This window comes from Hypomesus transpacificus, chromosome 26 (assembly GCF_021917145.1).
Source record: "Hypomesus transpacificus isolate Combined female chromosome 26, fHypTra1, whole genome shotgun sequence".
NCBI classification, from domain to species: domain Eukaryota; kingdom Metazoa; phylum Chordata; class Actinopteri; order Osmeriformes; family Osmeridae; genus Hypomesus; species Hypomesus transpacificus.
The window spans coordinates 4695136-4713269 of NC_061085.1; the positions used below are offsets into that span (position 1 = coordinate 4695136).

Here is an 18134-nt window from a genome sequence, read left to right on the forward strand (position 1 = left end):
ACATCCCAGCAGTGTCGCAAATCGCACAGTCCAGCACATCATGAGACAGATGCAAACATTACTGTGACTGATTTTCGTTTGAACAATCAACGTAAATCCACTCAGAACATGATCCCTTCATCCAAGTTCCATTCAAGAACTCGGAACAGTCATCAACGGTGGTAGGACAGTGAACAAAGCCACACCTTTCCACCAGATTCCTGCTCAGAAGGGAACATCTGCATCTTCATCATGGATAGCGAGACCACTCCTTAGAAACACATTTCTCAAAGAACAAACTATAGAAATGATCCCTGAAAGTATAGTCTTGCTTGATGGATTGGGAACAACCTGGCTTTATATCTCGAGGAGCGCATACGCACCTCTGGTTTCCAAAGCCATCTGAACGGTCGACGACTGTAACAATCAATTATTCAGAAGCCGCGACACGGCAAATCTGTCTCTTGGTCAAAGACATTTCACGCAGAGTTCTGAAATCTTCCACATGACAAAACGTTGCAGAGAGAACCAAAGTGTTGGTTTGGATCAGTGGATTCCTTGCATAGAGAGAACCAAATTGTGGAATCAGCTAAACTTGGCACGGATCCAAGTATCGATCAACATCAAGGCCGTTATTGCAACCGCAATCGCTCCACATCCCAGCCGTGTCGCAAATCGCACAGTCCAGCACATCATGAGACAGATGCAAACATTACTGTGACTGATTTTCGTTTGAACAATCAACGTAAATCCACTCAGAACATGATCCCTTCATCCAAGTTCCATTCAAGAACTCGGAACAGTCATCAACGGTGGTAGGACAGTGAACAAAGCCAAACCTTTCCACCAGATTCCTGCTCAGAAGGGAACATCTGCATCTTCATCATGGATAGCGAGACCACTCCTTAGAAACACATTTCTCAAAGAACAAACTATAGAAATGATCCCTGAAAGTATAGTCTTGCTTGATGGTTTGGGAACAACCTGGCTTTATATCTCGAGGAGCGCATACGCACCTCTGGTTTCCCAAGCCATCTGAACGGTCGACACCTGTAACAATCAATCATGCAGAAGCCGCGACACGTGGAATCTGTCTCTTGGTCAAAGACATTTCACGCAGAGTTCTGAAATCTTCCACATGACAAAACGTTGCAGAGAGAACCAAAGTGTTGGTTTGGATCAGTGGATTCCTTGCATAGAGAGAACCAAATTGTGGAATCAGCTAAACTTGGCACGGATCCAAGTATCGATCAACATCAAGGCCGTTATTGCAATCGCTCCACATCCCAGCAGTGTCGCAAATCGCACAGTCCAGCACATCATGAGACAGATGCAAACATTACTGTGACTGATTTTCGTTTGAACAATCAATGTAAATCCACTCAGAACATGATCCCTTCATCCAAGTTCCATTCAAGAACTCGGAACAGTCATCAACGGTGGTAGGACAGTGAACAAAGCCACACCTTTCCACCAGATTCCTGCTCAGAAGGGAACATCTGCATCTTCATCATGGATAGCGAGACCACTCCTTAGAAACACATTTCTCAAAGAACAAACTATAGAAATGATCCCTGAAAGTATAGTCTTGCTTGATGGATTGGGAACAACCTGGCTTTATATCTCGAGGAGCGCATACGCACCTCTGGTTTCCAAAGCCATCTGAACGGTCGACGACTGTAACAATCAATTATTCAGAAGCCGCGACACGGCAAATCTGTCTCTTGGTCAAAGACATTTCACGCAGACTTCTGAAATCTTCCACATGACAAAACGTTGCAGAGAGAACCAAAGTGTTGGTTTGGATCAGTGGATTCCTTGCATAGAGAGAACCAAATTGTGGAATCAGCTAAACTTGGCACGGATCCAAGTATCGATCAACATCAAGGCCGTTATTGCAACCGCAATCGCTCCACATCCCAGCCGTGTCGCAAATCGCACAGTCCAGCACATCATGAGACAGATGCAAACATTCCTGTGACTGATTTTCGTTTGAACAATCAATGTAAATCCACTCAGAACATGATCCCTTCATCCAAGTTCCATTCAAGAACTCGGAACAGTCATCAACGGTGGTAGGACAGTGAACAAAGCCACACCTTTCCACCAGATTCCTGCTCAGAAGGGAACATCTGCATCTTCATCATGGATAGCGAGACCACTCCTTAGAAACACATTTCTCAAAGAACAAACTATAGAAATGATCCCTGAAAGTATAGTCTTGCTTGATGGATTGGGAACAACCTGGCTTTATATCTCGAGGAGCGCATACGCACCTCTGGTTTCCAAAGCCATCTGAACGGTCGACGACTGTAACAATCAATTATGCAGAAGCCGAGACACGGCAAATCTGTCTCTTGGTCAAAGACATTTCACGCAGAGTTCTGAAATCTTCCACATGACAAAACGTTGCAGAGAGAACCAAAGTGTTGGTTTGGATCAGTGGATTCCTTGCATAGAGAGAACCAAATTGTGGAATCAGCTAAACTTGGCACGGATCCAAGTATCGATCAACATCAAGGCCGTTATTGCAACCGCAATCGCTCCACATCCCAGCAGTGTCGCAAATCGCACAGTCCAGCACATCATGAGACAGATGCAAACATTACTGTGACTGATTTTCGTTTGAACAATCAATGTAAATCCACTCAGAACATGATCCCTTCATCCAAGTTCCATTCAAGAACTCGGAACAGTCATCAACGGTGGTAGGACAGTGAACAAAGCCACACCTTTCCACCAGATTCCTGCTCAGAAGGGAACATCTGCATCTTCATCATGGATAGCGAGACCACTCCTTAGAAACACATTTCTCAAAGAACAAACTATAGAAATGATCCCTGAAAGTATAGTCTTGCTTGATGGATTGGGAACAACCTGGCTTTATATCTCGAGGAGCGCATACGCACCTCTGGTTTCCAAAGCCATCTGAACGGTCGACGACTGTAACAATCAATTATGCAGAAGCCGAGACACGGCAAATCTGTCTCTTGGTCAAAGACATTTCACGCAGAGTTCTGAAATCTTCCACATGACAAAACGTTGCAGAGAGAACCAAAGTGTTGGTTTGGATCAGTGGATTCCTTGCATAGAGAGAACCAAATTGTGGAATCAGCTAAACTTGGCACGGATCCAAGTATCGATCAACATCAAGGCCGTTATTGCAACCGCAATCGCTCCACATCCCAGCAGTGTCGCAAATCGCACAGTCCAGCACATCATGAGACAGATGCAAACATTCCTGTGACTGATTTTCGTTTGAACAATCAATGTAAATCCACTCAGAACATGATCCCTTCATCCAAGTTCCATTCAAGAACTCGGAACAGTCATCAACGGTGGTAGGACAGTGAACAAAGCCACACCTTTCCACCAGATTCCTGCTCAGAAGGGAACATCTGCATCTTCATCATGGATAGCGAGACCACTCCTTAGAAACACATTTCTCAAAGAACAAACTATAGAAATGATCCCTGAAAGTATAGTCTTGCTTGATGGATTGGGAACAACCTGGCTTTATATCTCGAGGAGCGCATACGCACCTCTGGTTTCCAAAGCCATCTGAACGGTCGACGACTGTAACAATCAATTATGCAGAAGCCGAGACACGGCAAATCTGTCTCTTGGTCAAAGACATTTCACGCAGACTTCTGAAATCTTCCACATGACAAAACGTTGCAGAGAGAACCAAAGTGTTGGTTTGGATCAGTGGATTCCTTGCATAGAGAGAACCAAATTGTGGAATCAGCTAAACTTGGCACGGATCCAAGTATCGATCAACATCAAGGCCGTTATTGCAACCGCAATCGCTCCACATCCCAGCAGTGTCGCAAATCGCACAGTCCAGCACATCATGAGACAGATGCAAACATTACTGTGACTGATTTTCGTTTGAACAATCAATGTAAATCCACTCAGAACATGATCCCTTCATCCAAGTTCCATTCAAGAACTCGGAACAGTCATCAACGGTGGTAGGACAGTGAACAAAGCCACACCTTTCCACCAGATTCCTGCTCAGAAGGGAACATCTGCATCTTCATCATGGATAGCGAGACCACTCCTTAGAAACACATTTCTCAAAGAACAAACTATAGAAATGATCCCTGAAAGTATAGTCTTGCTTGATGGTTTGGGAACAACCTGGCTTTATATCTCGAGGAGCGCATACGCACCTCTGGTTTCCAAAGCCATCTGAACGGTCGACGACTGTAACAATCAATTATTCAGAAGCCGCGACACGGCAAATCTGTCTCTTGGTCAAAGACATTTCACGCAGAGTTCTGAAATCTTCCACATGACAAAACTTTGCAGAGAGAACCAAAGTGTTGGTTTGGATCAGTGGATTCCTTGCATAGAGAGAACCAAATTGTGGAATCAGCTAAACTTGGCACGGATCCAAGTATCGATCAACATCAAGGCCGTTATTGCAACCGCAATCGCTCCACATCCCAGCAGTGTCGCAAATCGCACAGTCCAGCACATCATGAGACAGATGCAAACATTACTGTGACTGATTTTCGTTTGAACAATCAATGTAAATCCACTCAGAACATGATCCCTTCATCCAAGTTCCATTCAAGAACTCGGAACAGTCATCAACGGTGGTAGAACAGTGAACAAAGCCACACCTTTCCACCAGATTCCTGCTCAGAAGGGAACATCTGCATCTTCATCATGGATAGCGAGACCACTCCTTAGAAACACATTTCTCAAAGAACAAACTATAGAAATGATCCCTGAAAGTATAGTCTTGCTTGATGGTTTGGGAACAACCTGGCTTTATATCTCGAGGAGCGCATACGCACCTCTGGTTTCCAAAGCCATCTGAACGGTCGACGACTGTAACAATCAATTATTCAGAAGCCGCGACACGGCAAATCTGTCTCTTGGTCAAAGACATTTCACGCAGAGTTCTGAAATCTTCCACATGACAAAACTTTGCAGAGAGAACCAAAGTGTTGGTTTGGATCAGTGGATTCCTTGCATAGAGAGAACCAAATTGTGGAATCAGCTAAACTTGGCACGGATCCAAGTATCGATCAACATCAAGGCCGTTATTGCAACCGCAATCGCTCCACATCCCAGCAGTGTCGCAAATCGCACAGTCCAGCACATCATGAGACAGATGCAAACATTACTGTGACTGATTTTCGTTTGAACAATCAATGTAAATCCACTCAGAACATGATCCCTTCATCCAAGTTCCATTCAAGAACTCGGAACAGTCATCAACGGTGGTAAGACAGTGAACAAAGCCACACCTTTCCACCAGATTCCTGCTCAGAAGGGAACATCTGCATCTTCATCATGGATAGCGAGACCACTCCTTAGAAACACATTTCTCAAAGAACAAACTATAGAAATGATCCCTGAAAGTATAGTCTTGCTTGATGGATTGGGAACAACCTGGCTTTATATCTCGAGGAGCGCATACGCACCTCTGGTTTCCAAAGCCATCTGAACGGTTGACACCTGTAACAATCAATTATGCAGAAGACGCGACACAGGGAATCTGTCTCTTGGTCAAAGACATTTCACGCAGAGTTCTGAAATCTTCCACATGACAAAACGTTGCAGAGAGAACCAAAGTGTTGGTTTGGATCAGTGGATTCCTTGCATAGAGAGAACCAAATTGTGGAATCAGCTAAACTTGGCACGGATCCAAGTATCGATCAACATCAAGGCCGTTATTGCAACCGCAATCGCTCCACATCCAGCAGTGTCGAAAATCGCACAGTCCAGCACATCATGAGACAGATGCAAACATTCCTGTGACTGATTTTCGTTTAAACAATCAACGTAAATCCACTCAGAACATGATCCCTTCATCCAAGTTCCATTCAAGAACTCGGAACAGTCATCAACCGTGGTAGGACAATGAACAAAGCCACACCTTTCCACCAGATTCCTGCTCAGAAGGAAACATCTGCATTTTCATCATGGATAGCGAGACTACAGCTTAGAAACACGTTTCTCAAAGAACAAACTATACAAATGATCCCTGAAAGTATAGTCTTGCTCGATGGATTGGGAACAACCTGGCTTTATATCTCGAGGAGCGCATACGCACCTCTGGTTTCCAAAGCCATCTGAACGGTCGACACCTGTAACAATCAATTATGCAGAAGCCGCGACAGGGGGAATCTGTCTCTTGGTCAAGGATATTTCAGGCAGAGTTCTGAAAACTTCCACATGACAAAATGTTGCAGAGAGAACCAAAGTGTTGGTTTGGATCAGTTGATTCCTTGCATAGAGAACAAACTATAGAAATGATCCCTGAAAGTATAGTCTTGCTTGCTGGACTGGGAACAACCTGGCTTTATATCTCGAGGAGCGCATACGCACCTTTGGTTTCCAAAGCCATCTGAAAGGTCGACACCTGTAACAATCAATTATGCCGAAGCCGCGACACGTGGAATCTGTCTCTTGGTCAAAGACATTTCACGCAGAGTTCTGAAATCTTCCACATGACAAAATGTTGCAGAGAGAACCAAAGTGCTGGTTTGGATGAGTGGATTCCCAAAAAAAATTATTTAAAGGGTTTTATTTACAACGGACACAACACAGGAAAGGGCGTGGGGTCGAAATCCCACTTACCCTACTGACACTTTCCACCAAAAACCTAGAACCCAATCACGTACACCACCATAGACCATCGCCCATCCTCTCCACCTCAAACCCCAGCCCCGGTCACAGAAAAACCAAAAAAAGAAATAAAACAAATAAAAACCATGACAAAGGAAACACACACACAAAACCACCCATAGGGGGCAATACACAAAAACAGGGGCTACGTACAGGGGCAGGGATACAAGGATACAACACAGACATTACTGGTCTAAGGCCACTCTCAGGGGCCAAACACAAACTATACAAAAAACACAGACAGGGTGACCCTCCCCCACAGTATTAAAAAAGAAACCCACCAAACAAAACCCCCAAAACCCCGCACCTCACAGGATGCCAAGACCCCCTTCCACCCTCACCCATGTGAGCCTAAACCCCGTGACTACCCTACCCAGCAACACCCCCGACCTGGCCCACACCACCCCGGCAAAAGGACAGTCCCACATGACGTGTCTTATCGACTCGTCACCGCTACAGGTGGCCCGCGGGCACACCGAGGCACGCACCGGCAGGCCCTTATGTAGGCACAGCCAATTCAGGTCTTTGAGACCGTTGTCAAGACCGGGCAGTTGTACCGACGACCAGACCGTGGTGGGGATACGGCCGGCGCACAGACTCCATGCACCAACTCGGCATACAGGGCCCTCTGACTCAGGCCCTGTACCGGGTCCCTGGCCGCAGGGTGCAACCTCATCCACCTTGCCACCTGGCCAAAGTGCCACGGCAGCTGCTCCGCCCGGGGGCCCAGGTTGAACCACTTTATCAGATGCCTCGCCTGATATGAAAAGAAAAAACGTAGGAAGATCTCAGAAGGGTGCAGCACCGGACTGGACAACTCTCCCAAAAGAAAACAAACGAACACGCAGTCAAGCTTCAGCGGGAAGTGCGGTACCTCCCTGACTCACGGGGGCCAGCATGCGGACCCTCGCCACAATCTCGTACCTCCCCCCCCAGAGAAGCGAAGCACGAGCTGCGTCAAGGGTCTCCGCATGCCGGCCGGCATGGGATGCACATAAGCCAGGAAGAGGAGTAAGTAAGTAAGTAAGTAAGACTTTATTTATATAGCACATTTCATACAGGAATTGCAGCTCAAGGTGCTTTACATAAAATCAACAAAAACAATAATACAAGTGATAAAAGTAATAGATCTCAAACATATAACAAACCAGACTAGCCGCACTCTATCTGCGGTCTCTCGAATCAGTCTTGGATTCGAGCTGCCTCGTGCAGTTTCCACACATATAACAACCCAGACAAGCCGCACTCTATCTGCGGTCTCTCGAATCCGTCTTGGATCCGAGCTGCGTCGTGCAGTTTCCAAACATATAACAAACCAGACAAGCCGCACTCTATCTGCGGTCTCTCGAATCTGTCATAGACCCGAGCTGCCATTTGCAGTTTCCACACACATAACAACCCAGACAAGCCGCACTCTATCTGCGGTCTCTCGAATCCGTCTTGGATCCGAGCTGCCTCGTACAGTTTCCAAACATATAACAAACCAGACAAGCCACACTCTCTGCGGTCTCTCGAATCTGTCATAGACCCGAGCTGCCTCGTGCAGTTTCCACACACATAACAACCCAGACAAGCCGCACTCTATCTGCGGTCTCTCGAATCCGTCTTGGATCCGAGCTGCCTCGTGCAGTTTCCAAACATATAACAAACCAGACAAGCCACACTCTCTGCGGCCTCTCGAATCCATCTTAGATCCGAGCTGCCACTTGCAGTTTCCACACACATAACAACCCAGACAAGCCACACTCTATCTGCGGTCTCTCGAATCCGTCTTGGATCCGAGCTGCCTCGAGCAGTTTCCAAACATATAACAAACCAGACAAGCCGCACTCAATCTGCGGTCTCTCGAATCCGTCTTAGATCCGAGCTGCACTTGCAGTTTCCAACCATATAACAAAGAAACAAAAAAACAAAAAAAAACAAACATGCACTCTTGCTCAGTCTTTGTGGTTTCTCAATTAAAAAATTAAAAACTAAAATAAAGTAAAATAATAATAATAATAATAAAAGCTACAGAATAACAAAATACAATAACTCAACAAAATTGATAAAATGTAACACATAATAGTGCAAGTCAAACACAAGCCGCAATCTTTGCGGGAATACAAAGCAAATCTATAAAAACAATAATATAACTACTACCAGTTGTAAGGCCCTTCTGAGATAAAAATTAGTTAAATGCTTTGGTAAAAAGGTAGGTTTTAAGCTGTCTTTTAAAAATGTTTGCTTCTCTGATATTTATGGGTAATTTGTTCCATAGTTTTGGGGCATAATTGGCAAAGGCAGCATCACCAATCTTCTTATGGCTGCTTCCGGCGACCTCTAATAGGCCTGCATTTGATGATCGCAGTGTTCTAGCTGGTGTGTAGTTTATAAAAGAGTTAGCAATGTAGCTAGGTCCTTGTCCGTGTAGAGCTTTGTATGTGAGGAATAGGACCTTAAAGTCAATTCTGAAAGTAACAGGGAGCCAGTGTAAAGTAGCTAGGACAAGACTAATGTGTTCTCTCCTTTTAGTTTTGGTTAATAATCTAGCTGCAGAATTTTGAATGAGCTGTAGTCTTTCAGTGTTTTTTTTGGGAAGACCAGCGAAAAGTGCGTTACAGTAGTCCAGCTGGCTGGATATAAAAGCATGAATTAACTTCTCTGCATCATTTTGGTTTATGAAGTGTCGTAGGAGAGTCGGCAACACCTCCATCTTCAGGACCAGTACTTTCCCCACGAAAGTCAGAGTCCTGGCCTTCCACAGGGACAACTTCCGCTCAACTGCGTTTAGGCCCCTGGGGTCTTGCGTACGCACAAAACGGGGCTGAAAATGTGCGTACGCCACTTTCCACGCTAAGGTTGTGATTTATAAAAAACAAACTTGACGGGAGAATGTGCGGTCCTCCACGCAAACTCTGACCCTCCCGTAGGCCTACGCACATTTTGGAAACAGTTGGAATTGGCGACGCGGATGACGGTACTGTAGTCAGACTGCAGAAATTCAATGTGGGACGAACATTACTCGTAATATTTATATATTTTGTTTTCCTCACTCACGTTTTTTTCATTCATTTTCATGATTATCATGAAGATTACATCCAGCAGTGTTATTTGCGCTTGTACTGAGTGATTCTTGTTCCATAAACACACTCAAATTTAAACAAAAAATTCAGCGCTTCCTCACCATCAGATTGTCCACTATAGGCGTGCAGGAGGAAGAGATGCCCCTAATGCATGGAATACAGGATAACATCACATATCCTACCTTTAGATAACTGAAGAACACAGTGTATAACTAAATATATTTCTTTAATACTGTGCAAATATCCTCATATGTCAAAAACTGGAAATACAGTCGTTAAGCTCCCGTGCAATCGCTACACTCAACGTCCTCGTTATCAGTCCAGACTTAGATTGAGAGAATAGATTACTGCTCATAACAAGACGCTTTTGTTTTCAAATTGTATCTCGATTCGTGGTATCACTGGCACAGTTGACGCCACTCGCACAGTTTTTTAATTGGTGATCTACCGGCCACCAAATTTTCGGAGTTTACGGGCTCCACCAATAGGCTAACAGTGTCTGAGACGTTGTCATGCACTGTGATTCACCGTAAAGAACAATCGCATGCCAGGGTCATGATGAGATACTAGATTAGCATTCATGAGGTGCTTTGCATTGACTATTTATGGTTACAAATGGGCGTGTTCTGGGCGGGGTACAATGCTGATTCACGTACGCACACTTGTGGGTAATCTGTGATTTATAAAGGGAACGTTGCGTACAGGTGTGCGTACGCATGGTTTTATAAATCTGAATTTTTGTGTGCGTACGCCATTTTAGGCTTTTGGGCGTACGTACACTTTTAGTAAGAATCCTACGCACAGTTTTATAAATGAGACCCCTGGTCCAGTTGGCCGTGGCGCACTGGGCTGCCTGAAAGTGCACCCCTAAGATCTGCAGGGGCCCTGCACAGTGAGCCAGCCTCCCTGGTACATCCGTCCTTCCCTTCCAGCACCCAAAGAACTTCACAGAAGACTTGGTGAGGTTGAGCACCGCACCAGAGGCCTTCGTGAAGTCTTGGAAGGTCTCCAAGGCTCGTATCAGGCTTGTGTCGCTCCCCAGTAGCAGAGTGGTGTCGTCTGCGTACTGAGTCATCTTGACCCGTAGGCCCATGCTACCTGGTACCAGTATCCCATCAACACCGGGGTCGGCCCGAATGGCCGCCGCCAGGGGCTCCATGTAAAGGATAAACAGCAAGGGTGAGAGCGGGCCCCCCTGACCCCTGAGACCAAGTCAAACCGCATCCCCAAGTGCCCATTGATAGAAACCGTGCACCCCACGGCCGAGTACAGAGTACCCAGCCACCCGATGAACACGTGCCCTATCCCTAGCCTCTCTAACACCCGAAACAAAAACCCTCTGTGTACCCTATCGAACGCCTTTGCCCGGTCGAGGCCAGCCACCATCAGAGGGAGCCCGCAGTCCTCGACCCAGGCTATGACGTCCCAGAGCAGCTGGAGATTCCAGCGCACGGACCGACCACCCACGCCACAGGTCTGGTCCTCGTGCACAACGTCCGGGAGTTCTATGCACAGCCGGTCAGCCAAGACCTTGGCCAACAGCTTGTAGTCCATGCACAGCATGGTCAACGGCCGCCAGTTACCTAGGTCGGTGCCGTCCCCCCCTTTCGACAGGAGGGACAGCACCCCGTCGGCCATCGACCCTCCCAGGGTCGCCGTGCCGAGGACCTCGGTGAGGACCTCGAGGAACGCCGGCCCGATCACATCCTAGAACTTGAGATAGAACTCGGCCGGCAGTCCATCGAGGCCCGGCACCTTAGTGGTCCCTCCAGCTCCCCAAGGGACAACGGTGCCTCCATGGCCACCATACGGGCAGGCTCCGCTGCCATGTGGCCCTGGAGGTCCCTCACCCCCGCGAACACTGACCTCCTCTTCGCCGCCTTTACGGAAGCAAAGAAAGGCAGAGCACGTCTCATTCTCTTCCAAGAACTCTTGACGCGCCCTCAAGAGGTAGGCGCGAGCACGACGCTCGTGGATGACCCTCAAACGGACCTTGAGAGCGGCACACCGCTGCAAGTCGGGGGACACTCGCAGGTTCCCCAAGGAATGGTCCAGCTCAAGTTGGTGCTGCAGCCGTGCGATCTCTGCCCTCAAAGCCTTCGCCTGCCTCCTGCAGTGCCCCTGAATAAAGTCCCTCAGTCGGGCCCTAACAGTCTCCCACCACTCGACCACCCCCGCGTAGAAGGGCTTAAGGCCCACGAGGCCCAGATAGAAGTGGGCAACGGAGTCGCAGAAAGCCTGCTCCTCCAGGACCCCCAGGTTGAGGCGTCAGTACCCCCGGCCAAAGACCGGCACCCGGGCCCGCACCGTCAAGAGGAGCCCATCATGGTCCGAGAAGAAAACATGGGACCGGCCTGACACCGGTCCCAAAGCAGGTCCCGAGGCAAGAAGACGTAATCTAAACGCTTCTGGGGCCTCATGTATAAACGTTGCGTACGCACAAAAAGCTTGCGTACGATGGTTTTCACGCACACTTTGTGATGTATAAAGATTTACTTGACTTGAGAATGTGCGGGCCGTCACGGAAACTTTTGAGCAGACGTGAGAATGTGCGGACCGTCCGCAAAGTCTTGTCGGGCTCTGTAACATGGCGAATTCCAACTGAAAAGTGCCGAGACTCACCAAACATTACAAAATAAAGTTTCCACTAGTAGCTACGTTATGACGTTGACTATTCAAAAAACATAAAAATAAACGTTTGATCATTAATGTGGATGATCATATCAAAATGCCAAAACCCAAAACGGGAAATGCTATATAGCCTTCTGTTTATACCGCCACCACTTAATAACTTCTGTTAAACTTGAGGCTGTCAAACGAACGACAAAATCCTGCTGTTACGATGCGCCACCACTCGTTTCTTCATTTAAAGTTTTATATCGGACCATTTCTTCTTAATTTCTGCCATGGTCCGGTTCTCTGAACCCACAGCATTGATGGCCCTATAATAATAATGATAATTTTATTTGTAATGCAAATTTACATTTAGCTAAATCTCATAGTGCTGTCTTTTGTCACTAATACCTGATGACAGGCCGCCAAACAGGACACATTTTCTCGCCTCCACCTCTGTTGTCAGAACCGCAATCTCACAGTCACCGTAGTTCTTCAAATAAACGCTGCAGCGTTTAACGTTCATTTTTGGTGCTGCGTTTCTTCGAGGGCGACGTTTCTTCGAATAAATACGGTAATTCAGACAACGAAATGACCTCAGGAGCGCATTTATAGTCCATCTGCATATTAATTTATGGGAGGAGGCAAGGCGGGGTCAGTGGCTCGTTTACGTGCGGTCAATCTCACGTTGATTGTGATTTATAAAGGAAAGGTGCGCAGGACCTGGCGTACGACCGGTTTTATACATGTGAATATTTTAGTGCGTAGGTGCTTTTCGAGTTTTGGCCGTACGCCATCTTCTGGTATGAAAGCTGCACAATCCTTTATACATGAGGCCCCAGGACCCCACGGGAATTACGCCACGTGGGCCCGTCCAAAAGCAGGGTAGTGCGTCTCCCCCCATCCACCAAACTATGCCCACTAAATAAAACCTTCCATGCCGCTACACTCACTTCACCCGTGCCCCCTAACTCTACATTGAAATCACCCCCTACCACCAAAACCCGGTTCGTGGCACAGTGAGGTGCCACGCACTCCACCAACTCCCCCCTCGCCACCCTCCGCTGTGGCCCATACACACAAATCACCGGCATTTTCATTTCCCCCACACAAATGTCCGCCCCCATAGCCCTCCCCTGCGAGATCATAAAAGATCCCTCCACCCGAACCCCAAACAAAATCCCCACCCCTGACGAGTGCACTCCCCCCACACTCCATGCAGACCCCCTCCTCCCCACTCCATTGTAAAACCTGCCACATCACCCCTATCCCTTAAATGCACCTCCTGAATAAAACATACAGTGAAATTCAAACCTCCCAAGAAAGAAAAAACAGCCGCCCTTCACCCTGTCCTTCACCCTGTCTCTCAAACCCCGCAAATTAAATGTACAGACAGTGAAAGACATGACAATAATAAACAATAACAAAACCCAGCCACACCCCCACATGTCACCCATACAAATCCCCCCCACTCCCACTCCCCTCCTCCTCCGCGTCCATCCTCTCCGCCAAGGAGGCCGGATCCGGGTTCGGCTCCCCCACCCCCACCTGAGGCCCCTGACCCCCCCCACCCAGCTCCACAGGGGTATCGGGCATTGAAGCCGGCAGAGTCCGCCCTGCCCCCTCACCCTCCCCACCCTTAGGCCCTTTCTTCCCCTCCCCCTCTTTGCGCCCTCTCCCCTCCCCTCACTGCACCCAAAACCCCCACCTCCTCCACCTTACGCCGGAGGTTCCTCCCCCCCCCAACGTACCCCTGGTCCACCGCGTCCATCTTCCTCTGCCACTGGGCCAAGGCCACCGGGCTCGACCTGCCACTTCCAGGCCCTCCTTCCACGACCGTGGCACCCCGAGCCAACAAGTTCCGCTCCGACTGGCCCATTAACTCCTCCGGGACTGTCTCCAGGGCCCGCAGGCCCCCCTCATCCAGCTCCCGGGAGGTAGGGCCGCCAACAGCCGTGGCTGCCGCCTCCCTCACCGCCACCGTGGAGCACGGAACATCCGGGACCCTCCGTGGCCCATCGAGGGCCCTCCGGGGCCCCCTCCGGCCCTGTCTGGAGCTCCAGGACCACCACCCCCCCGACCCATCGTGGCGTCGGCGTAACTCCGCCCCCGCTCCGGACACCCCTGCCGAAGGTGCCCCTTCTCACCACAGCCGTAGCAGGTCTTTGGCACCGGGCAGTTCCTCGACACGTGCCCCGCTACTCCACAAGCCCCACACCGGGGCCCCCCACACGCCGCCTCCGTATGGCCCACACCCCGACACCTCTTACGGCAGGGAGGCTGCCGGGCGTAAAACAAATAGCCCCTGTCGCTCCCGATCCTGAAATAGGCGGGAGGGTGCTGCAGCCCGTCCGGCCTGTTCCTGTCCTCGCCCAACAGCATCTGGTACTGACGACGCCCTGTCCAGTACCCCAAAGACTCCCGGACATACCGGGCCCCCGACCTGACCTCCCCGTACCGGGCCAAAAAAGTAGGGATGGGACGTATGGCACTGACGCATCGATGCTTGTGTAGCAAAACCAATACGCACAGTTTCAAAAAAGTGTTTTGGAGCTTGTATCAAATTACGAAACCACGTGACAGATGACGTTCAATGCTTCAAACGTCACGAACTGGTTCGAAGTTTTGCCGCTCTTCTGAACCAGAGCCATGGAAGGAACGAAGCCACCGCCTCTTGTTAAAGACAAATGTCACATTGTCAGAGAAGCAGCACCAGGCATCGCTAGAGGTTCTTCCATCAGTCATTATTATTTAGCCAAATCCGTATAGTAATAATTATAAATCCGTGCATTTGTGTTGTGTTATTTTATTGAAATGAAACGTAACATGATAGGACTAGGTAGGTCTATACAGTGCCCAGAAAACAAATGTTGATGATTCGTCAACATTGTCAACAGTAATAATAATTTGTAAAAATAAAGTTCCCCCAGTTCACAATAGACCTACATATCACAAATGTTAAGAAAAAATCTGTGTTATCTAGTTTAATTGATATAAAGACCATATCGTATAAAGTCCGTCCAACCGCATTAACAAGTAATGATCTCTTCGGTGGTGTAGTTGGGTAAAGTGTTGTACGACAACATATTGTTAATGCGGATCTGGAATCCCGAGTTCGCGCCCCAGTGCGGGGAACCTCGTACGATATTCTTTAACTTTTACTGTGAGAAAATGACATAATTCTAGGCCTAGGTCTAATACATAGGCCTACGGATGTATCACAACATTTTAATGTGTGAGCACTAATAGCAGATCAAAATTAACACATGTAGCCTTAATTAAATATTGAATAACGTAGGGTAGTCTACCGTCGGAGACAACCACTACGCCTCATTCAGCCAGTTTAAACGGCTGCTAGATGACGCAGTTCATTTTCAATGCGCCGATAGTTCGGCTCTTTGGGCCGGCACAATCCGGAAGAAACCACCAAAGCTTCACAAGGCATCGTTCGCCCATCCCTACAAAAAAGCGGCAACCGCATGGTCCGGCACGTTGCCATCAAACAGGTGGATGGTCACCACCCGAAAAATCTGGCAGTCCAGGTCCACCATCTTGTACTTGTCCAGGGGCGCCACCGCCCTTTTCGCCCGGCCCATGGCCAGGACGGACGCAGCTATCGACCCCGTTTTCAGGGTCACGTCGAAGCCTCGCTCCTGCACATTGTCCTGTAAACACAGGACCTCCATCGGCGTCAACTTGAAAATCCCAATCACGATCTGTCGGGTGAAATCCTCCCTTGACAGTCGCACCGCACTCTGGTCCCGCCAGCTGAACCGCAGGGTGTTTTTCATCCCCGTCCTTGGCCGCCCCACCGATCTTCCGCCACCAGGGGCTCCACCACCACCGACCACTGGCGCTCCATCCACTCCCGGGCCTCCACCGCCGCCCAGACCTCCCCCACCACTTAGCCGTCCGACATCACTGGGGTCTCGACCTCCATCCCCGACACCTCCAGCCACAGGCCCCGGAGCCTGGGACGCACCGTCGATCCCGACCTCCAATCCGTCACTCGGGGTCCGCAGTGGTCCCTCCATAGCGACACCAGCCGGGGCGGTCCCTTGCACCACCACCGGCCCAGTGGCCTTCCCCCCTAAGCACGGTGACAGTGCCCCATACAATGCTCGACTCCTGTCACCGCCATCCACCCCCACCCCAAGCTCACCGCTGATGTCCCCGTCAGCCTCCAGCATCCTGACGCCAGGTCTCCGGCCAGTTGAAGTTCCGTCCTCCGCCGCTGTCTCAATGTCAGTTACTTCCAACACCGCCGGACTTGATCTGAGCCAAAAGGCCGATGTGTGTGTGATTCATGCGCTGATAAAGTGATGGGTGATCGACTTTCCTGGCATCGATTGATTTGGTTTCAACACCACGACGGTGGACAGCTCCCACTAAGGAGCCTTCTTAAGTCCTTAAAGGGGCAATTGACTGGGTTTTTTGGGTATTACACACTGTTCCTTAAGGTCTCCGAATAGGGTATGTAACATTGGTTGGGTTGAAAATGGCCCGGGTGCTGTTCTATGCCCCCTTAGAGGTCCTTTGAAATGTTCCCGGGGAAAAAACAATAAATCTATTGTGTCTACACAACACCGTTTTCAACAGATTGACTACATATTAATTGAAATTATAACATTACTTGTTTCCACTTCTGTTGTTGAAGCAAACTGGATTGACTTAGGTGGGTAGAACGCTAGGCTACAGCTTAGCAACCAAACCATATCGCGATTCTACTCGGCTTCAGTTAGCTAGCTCTAGATATCTTGCTGAAAAATAACATGACAAAGATCTGGACAAACATGCATCGTGAATTGAAGATTTACATTACACAGGTTATTTATTTGAATGAAACACAGTCAGGAACATGAATCAACGTTAGCCCCATTGACAATAAATTAGGCCAAATTATCACGCATTCTACCTATGCTCTTGCGTTAGCAAGCTAAACTAGTTTACATGCTTACAGTCTGGGTGTTACTAGTAACAGTTACTAGCAATGCTAACGTATCCTGTATGTAGCACCGCTTTCTCCAGTTCTTTCAAATAGATCATCTAGACAGGCGTTAGCAATAAGCCAGACTGCTGTTCGTTTTCTGGCTATTTTTTCGGAAGCTTCCCTTCTAATGCCAACTACAACTAGTCTAGCTAGAGTCATTTGATGTGTGTAGAAACGTATTTAGCATTCTACCTGGTATGCTATATACAGGACACGTTAGCATTGCTAATATCTGATGCACAACATCATACTGTTCTTATAGCTTGCGGTTGCAATGAGTATACGGTCGGAACACCACCTCTTTCCAGGTTCAGCTTCCTAGCAAATCCTGCTTGAAATTGTCCAAGGTTGTCAAAACTGTCTTGGGTGAAATGTTCAGAGCAAATGAATGATTGAGTGTCGAACTTCGCCGGGATCTTATTGACAACAGCAGCCATGCCTGTCGAATGTTTGGCTCCTTGGGAAGACAGTGAGTGTTAGCCTTCCCTGTACAGCATGGAACATAGCATTTACGACCGTGGGACTTGTTATAATTCAAAACGTTATTCTTTGTAATTCCTTATAAGTAGCCTACACAGAGCAGCGCGCAGCTAAACTAGTATCGGAGATAGACGCTACCTCGGCCTGGTGTGGATGTACATTTTGGGGCGTGACAAAGATACAGACCAGAGCCAAAAAGCGCAGTCCCCGGTCCTACGTCGCACCGGTTGCTTTGTTGAAAAGCTAGCGTTTTACAGCCAAATTTTTTCTTTTTGAGATTTGCATGGGAAAGAGGTGTCAATGGACTTTGATATTCACTGTATGTTCATTTTACCCACCGAAATGTCGTTATTCAACTA

General features: G+C 48.3%; 10 non-coding genes and 1 pseudogene across 10 annotated transcripts; all 11 read right to left on the minus strand.

Moving 5' to 3' along the window:
- Positions 1-96: 96 nt before the first annotated feature.
- Positions 97-309, minus strand: LOC124487648. The gene has a single exon (XR_006958419.1). It is a non-coding gene; the product is annotated as a small nucleolar RNA U3 (small nucleolar RNA).
- A 420-nt stretch (positions 310-729) lies between these two features.
- On the minus strand, positions 730-942 carry LOC124487691. Its single transcript, XR_006958459.1, has one exon. It is a non-coding gene; the product is annotated as a small nucleolar RNA U3 (small nucleolar RNA).
- A 414-nt stretch (positions 943-1356) lies between these two features.
- LOC124487649 lies at positions 1357-1569 on the minus strand. The gene has a single exon (XR_006958420.1). It is a non-coding gene; the product is annotated as a small nucleolar RNA U3 (small nucleolar RNA).
- Positions 1570-1989: 420 nt separating this feature from the next.
- On the minus strand, positions 1990-2202 carry LOC124487650. The gene has a single exon (XR_006958421.1). It is a non-coding gene; the product is annotated as a small nucleolar RNA U3 (small nucleolar RNA).
- Positions 2203-2622: 420 nt separating this feature from the next.
- On the minus strand, positions 2623-2835 carry LOC124487652. Its single transcript, XR_006958422.1, has one exon. It is a non-coding gene; the product is annotated as a small nucleolar RNA U3 (small nucleolar RNA).
- A 420-nt stretch (positions 2836-3255) lies between these two features.
- On the minus strand, positions 3256-3468 carry LOC124487653. The gene has a single exon (XR_006958423.1). It is a non-coding gene; the product is annotated as a small nucleolar RNA U3 (small nucleolar RNA).
- A 420-nt stretch (positions 3469-3888) lies between these two features.
- Positions 3889-4101, minus strand: LOC124487654. Its single transcript, XR_006958424.1, has one exon. It is a non-coding gene; the product is annotated as a small nucleolar RNA U3 (small nucleolar RNA).
- A 420-nt stretch (positions 4102-4521) lies between these two features.
- LOC124487680 lies at positions 4522-4734 on the minus strand. The gene has a single exon (XR_006958449.1). It is a non-coding gene; the product is annotated as a small nucleolar RNA U3 (small nucleolar RNA).
- A 420-nt stretch (positions 4735-5154) lies between these two features.
- On the minus strand, positions 5155-5367 carry LOC124487641. Its single transcript, XR_006958412.1, has one exon. It is a non-coding gene; the product is annotated as a small nucleolar RNA U3 (small nucleolar RNA).
- A 419-nt stretch (positions 5368-5786) lies between these two features.
- LOC124487711 lies at positions 5787-5999 on the minus strand. The gene has a single exon (XR_006958478.1). It is a non-coding gene; the product is annotated as a small nucleolar RNA U3 (small nucleolar RNA).
- Positions 6000-6196: 197 nt separating this feature from the next.
- LOC124487716 lies at positions 6197-6274 on the minus strand (annotated as a pseudogene).
- Positions 6275-18134: the final 11860 nt, after the last annotated feature.